The sequence below is a fragment of the Rutidosis leptorrhynchoides genome, chromosome 7 (assembly GCF_046630445.1).
Source record: "Rutidosis leptorrhynchoides isolate AG116_Rl617_1_P2 chromosome 7, CSIRO_AGI_Rlap_v1, whole genome shotgun sequence".
In the NCBI taxonomy this organism is placed as follows: Eukaryota; Viridiplantae; Streptophyta; class Magnoliopsida; order Asterales; family Asteraceae; genus Rutidosis; species Rutidosis leptorrhynchoides.
In genome coordinates this window covers 341,578,647-341,584,902 of record NC_092339.1, presented here as the reverse complement: position 1 = coordinate 341,584,902, position 6,256 = coordinate 341,578,647, and positions in this window count along the sequence as shown.

Below are 6,256 nucleotides of genomic sequence, written 5' to 3'. Positions count from 1 at the left end.
AAAGAAGCATGTTATGCTTACGGGTTAGTGATGTTCGCTTCTCACCAAAGTGAGAAAAAGAACATCGGATTACAACTTTTAAATAAAACCTTCCCACACGTGACAGATTCAGTAGTTGGGGTGAGAAATAAGGTTTTTAGATTATTACGAGGCTGTTGGGCATTACGAAACCCTCATCCCTTTGACGACGTTACAACATGCTGTCTTGTCAACGGCCACAACGGTTATGTTCCACAAGACCAAGGATGGGAAGTAGTTTTAGTAAAACCAGAATGCATGACTTGTTTCTGGACTTATGAATTACGTGTTTTTATTGCCTTTGCTAAACGACTTGCGTATTAACTAGGATTGTTGTCACAACTGTTTTGTATCAAAGTTATTGTGTGCTATATTTCATGCTATATGTATAATAGTGGTATTGTAAATTTGTAAAATATTGTATAAAAGTTTGAACGCGAAATATTATTATAATTAGTTTTTCATATAGAATTGTAGTAGTTGAATTGTATATTAGCTACTAAGTATGAACTTAACGGGTAGGTACTACCCGAATTAAAACTATAAAACGCTAATATGAAGAAAAAGCTTTTATAAATGATTTCATACTATGCTACGAAATACTATTGACTACTCTTAATATTCTATATGATTAACTTAATTATTTTGGGCTATTTTTGAAGGAAATGGCACCGACAAATCGTCAGAATTTGAACATCAGCGAGGAAGACTTCCGTGTTTTTCTTGCAGCAAACATAGCCACAGTATATGCTGCAATGCAAAACAACAACAATAACTCTTAATCTAGCAATGCAAATAACGCCACAAGAAATCGTGTAGGATGCTCCTACAAAGAATTCATTGGCTGTAAATCTCTGGAATTCGATGGAACCGAAGGTCCAATCAGATTGAAATTGTGGACCGAAAAGGTTGAATCGGTGTTTGCCATAAGTAAGTGTACTGAAGAAGACAAAGTAAAGTACGCTACACATAATTTCACAGGTACTACGTTGACATGGTGGAATACCTATCTAGAGCAAGTGGGACAAGATGCTGCGTACGCACTACCATGGTCAGCATTCAAACATCTGATGAATGATCAGTATCGTCTCAGAAACGAGGTCAATAAGCTCAAAGTAGAGCTTAAGGGATTACGAACACAAGGATTCGATATTACCACATTGATAATGCTAAAAACGAACATATATTTCATAGCATTATCCCTCAAGAAAGATAAGCTTTTAGTTGCAATTGTTCTATTTACAAGTGATTTTCATTTAAATAATAAAAGTTGATGACAAAAGACAGATTCGACGAATTGAAGACGCAAACGAGCAAAAAGCTAAAAAGTACAAAGTACAATCAAAGAGATTCCAATTATTGATAAGAAACGTCTCAAAATTACAAGAGTACAAAACGTGAAACACAAAGTACAAGATATTAAATTATACGCAAGGACGTTCGAAAATCCGGAACCGGGACCAGAGTCAACTCTCAACGCTCGACGCAACGGACTAAAAATTACAAGTCCACTATGCACATGAATATAATATAATATATAATTAATTCTTAAAATTAATATATATATTATATTATATTATATAACCCGTCGGCAAGCTAGGAGCCAAGCTTGTGTGAGCTGGATTCCACAGCTCCGCACTCGCGGAGCTCTGAAGAGCAAAATCCACCGCACTCGCGGAGCCCTGAAAGTCAGAAATCCACCTATAAAAGGCCGAGCATTCGGCCGAATTTTACACATCTTTTTCTCTTCACTCATACGTAAACTTATATATATATATATATATATATATATATATATATATATATATATATATATATATATATATATATATATATATATATATATATATATATATATATATTTATATTTTAGTTTTAATTTTAATCCTAATAATAAGGGTATGTTAGCGAATATTGTAAGGGTGTAAGTCGAAATTCTGTCCGTGTAACGCTACGCTATTTTTAATCATTGTAAGTTATGTTCAACCTTTTTAATTTAATTTCTCGTAGCTAAGTTATTATTATGCTTATTTAAAACGAAGTAATCATGATGTTGGGCTAAATACTAAAATTAGGTAATTGGGCTTTGTACCATAATTGGGGTTTGGACAAAAGAACGACACTTGTGGAAATTAGACTATGGGCTATTAATGGGCTTTATATTTGTTTAACTAAATGATAGTTTGTTAATTTTAATATAAAGATTTACAATTGGACGTCCCTATAAATAACCATATATACTCGATCGGACACGATGGGCGGGGTATTTATATGTACGAATAATCGTTCATTTAACCGGACACGTGAATGGATTAATAGTCTATGGAATTATTAAAACAGAGGTGAAATTATGTACAAGGACACTTGGCATAATTGATAACAAAGTATTAAAATCTTGGGTTATACGCAGTCGATATCCTGGTGTAATTATTAAACAAAGTATTAAAACCTTGTTACAGTTTAAGTCCCCAATTAGTTGGAATATTTGACTTCGGGTATAAGGATAATTTGACGAGGACAGTCGCACTTTATATTTATGACTGATGGACTGTTATGGACAAAAACCAGACGGACATATTAAATAATCCAGGACAAAGGACAATTAACCCATGAGAATAAACTAAAAATCAACACGTCAAACATCATGATTACGGAAGTTTAAATAAGCATAATTCCTTTATTTTCATATTTAATTGCACTTCTAATTTTCACACTTTTATTTATTGTCATTGTATTTAATTACACTTTTAATTTTCGTACTCTTTAATTATCGTAATTTTATTTTATCGCACTTTTATTTATCGCAATTTCATTATCGTTATTTATTTTACGCTAAGTCTTTTATTTATTTAATATTTTACATTAGGTTTTAACTGCGACTAAAGTTTTTAAAATCGACAAACCGGTCATTAAACGGTAAAAACCCCCCTTTATAATAATAATATTACTTATATATATATATTTGTATTTTTATAAATTAAAACTAATATAGCGTTAAGCTTTGTTTAAAAGATTCCCTGTGGAACGAACCGGACTTACTAAAAACTACACTACTATACGATTAGGTACACTGCTTATAAGTGTTGTAGCAAGGTTTAGTCATATCCATTCTATAAATAAATAAATAAATATCTTGTGTAAAATTGTATCATATTTAATAGTTTTTCCTAGTAAATTTAAGCTATTTCATATACACCTCGCATAACATCAAGTTTTTGGCGCCGCTACCGGGGACTCGGCGAAACGCTATAATTTTAATATATATTTGTATAAACATATTTGTATATTATTTTTAGAAAAACAATGTAAAAAAAAAAACGCGTTTAAAACACATCCGCAGTCGCGGAGTTTTTGGACAGTAGACATCCGTACTCGCGGAGCCGCCCTGACGCGCCTGACAGAAACCCTAATTTCGCATTAATTACGGAGTTTATTATTATTATTATTACTATTTAAACCCTAAATAGGTTTTATTTATTTAATTAGTTAATTTAGTTTTTATTTAATTTGTATATTTAGTTTATTTAGTTTTATTAAATTATAAAATTAACACTTTTATAAAATAAATAATATAAAAAATAGTATTTTTATAAAAATTGTACTTTTTACAACTTTAAGATTATTTTTATATTTTGTAGCTTTTTATTTGTTTTAGCGTAATTTTTGTATTTTTCGCTCGTATTTAGTTTTAAGATATAGTTTTTTGCCGTAGTTATTTTTATTTCTAGATTTTTAGGCTTTGCCGTAAAATCCCTTAAGTGCTTTTTCTTTAGACTAAGATTTAGGTGCTTTAGAATTTTGCGACGCCATTATAAGTTTTTAGTACCTTTTTAAGTTATTGCCATTTGGGATATAGAATTCCTTTTAAGTTTTAATATTTTTAGACGCAACTTTTAATTCTTAGTTTTTAGTGCCTTTTGAAGTTACGACGCGCTACTTTCTATTTTTCGACGCCTTTTATTTTTCAACCCTTTTATTTTTTGACATTTTTCGACGCGCTCTTTTTCTTTCTTATTTCTCGACACTCTAGTTTTTAGGACTTAGAATTTTCTCTATTTCTTCTCTAATAATTTAAAACAAAAAATTATTTTAAGCGGTTAAATTGATAGACATCCAAATTTTCTGCTTCGTAGTAATAGTTGGATTTGTTAGTGGCTGAGTTGTGAACTTCCGATTTAAAGGGTTCTGGCTCCCTGCTAAATCTATTGGCTATTCGAAACGTGGGCAAAAGCAGAAAAGTCTATTAATTTGATAACTTATATAATTTTTAGTTTTATAACTAATAGGATAATTAGTAAATGCACCACATTGTAGCTAAAATTTGGTAATAAGCGCATTATGGAAAATCTCGAGAATATTTTGGAAACTCTTTATGACATCCGAAATCAATTTAATCAATACTCTCAAACGGGTGTTGATGACAATTCGTTCGGTCAATCTTGGATCACGAATGACGAAACAATAACTGGTTGTGAAATCTGTGGAGATTATCACTCAACATGGGAATGTTATTATTACGTTCCTATGGAAAATTATGCACCCATGAAACCTGAATGGAATGATTATGAGGAATACGATTCTAATTGGGATTATTCCTAAGAATATATCCAAACTCAACAACCAGAAGACGAGGAAAATTATGTGTCTGAAAATTCTTTAGATTATATGAAAATCAAACTCGAAGAACTCGATGCTCAAAATGAACAAATGAGAGAGTTTGTAAATAGGCAAGCTGAAACTCTATCAGATTACACACCTATTGATCTGAGGAGTATTGTGCAAGAAAATCTCATATCATCGAATTTTGTTGAATTCGAGAGCTCCGAAATCACCAATTATACCGATGATACTTTTTATTCAGCTTTACCAATTTCACAACATATCGACACATTAGCCTCTACCGATAATATCATCGATCCATCAATGGATGAAGAAGAAGTAAGGGTGACAAATTGGTACTCTTGGGAAAATGATAACGTTGAAAATTTTACCCTCGAGACTAAAGTGGTGGGACCGATAAGGACCGTTAATGAAGAAGAATCTACTTCGATCCCGAAATTCAAAATTCTACAACCTTCCAACCCAATATTCTCAATAGACGAGTCATCTACCGAAGATGAACAACGAGCTGTAATGGATAATGACACCTCGGATTCACTCAATTGGGTAATAGAGGTGAAACCTTTGATCCCGAGAATGAACGGGAGGAAATGTTAGGAATTGTCCACCCTATAGTATGTATGTCGGTGTATATCGATCCATTTGACCAAGAACCATAAAAGAGACATATCCATTTACTAAAAGCTACACTTAAAAAAGAATTAAGTAGTAACGATCGGGTGAGTCTAAACTTTAAACCCATTGATATATTATACACCACCCGAGATGTAAATAACTGGCTCACTATTTTAATTCTTGAAACTTATTCTACCGACTTTACATGTCGTCAGCTAAGTGTGGGGGAGTCTAACCCCACTTAACGTTAAATTAGGGGTTCGGGTTAGTGCATAACTCGTTAATAAAAATGCACGATTAGGGTAAAAGACGCGTTTTCAAAAATTACCAAACAGTTCAGAAAAGCAACCGTTTTTGAAGAAAAACAAGTGTGATAAAACAAGAAGGAATGAACGGTAAGACGCGCCATATATCATTCGACAAGCTTTGTAATTACAAACTGGGTATTTTTAATTACTTTTCTACACTAATCACCCTCATGAATTTATAATTAGAGTCTGATTTCATGCAAATGAGGGCATTGCATGATCTCAAGTGTGGGGAAGGGTTATAAATTCTCTCGGGTTTGCACTTGGTTTATTTGCCAAATTTTGTGAAAATTTTAAAAATTTTCAAATAAACTAATTCAAAATCATGTTTATACATATTTATGAACGATAAAACTAGGTGTTAATGTCGAAATTATTGTTACCTCGGAAAGGACATAAATTGAGAAACAAACTAAAATGTTAGAATTCATTTAAAATGGAATAGAGGACAATAAAAAGGCAAATAAAAGAAAATAAAAGCCAAGTGTGGGAAAATTTACCAAGTTATTTTAAACATATGTCACATATTTCTGTAACAAATAATTGAAGATACTTTTGCTTTGGACTAAACTAAACAGTTTTACCCGATTTACTGTAAGAAAGATGGATCTACACGATGAATCAATTCCATCACTTAAAGGAAGTAAAGTCTTCCGAAAAAGAAACGCGCTTCTTGATTTAGGTCATGAAGTTTT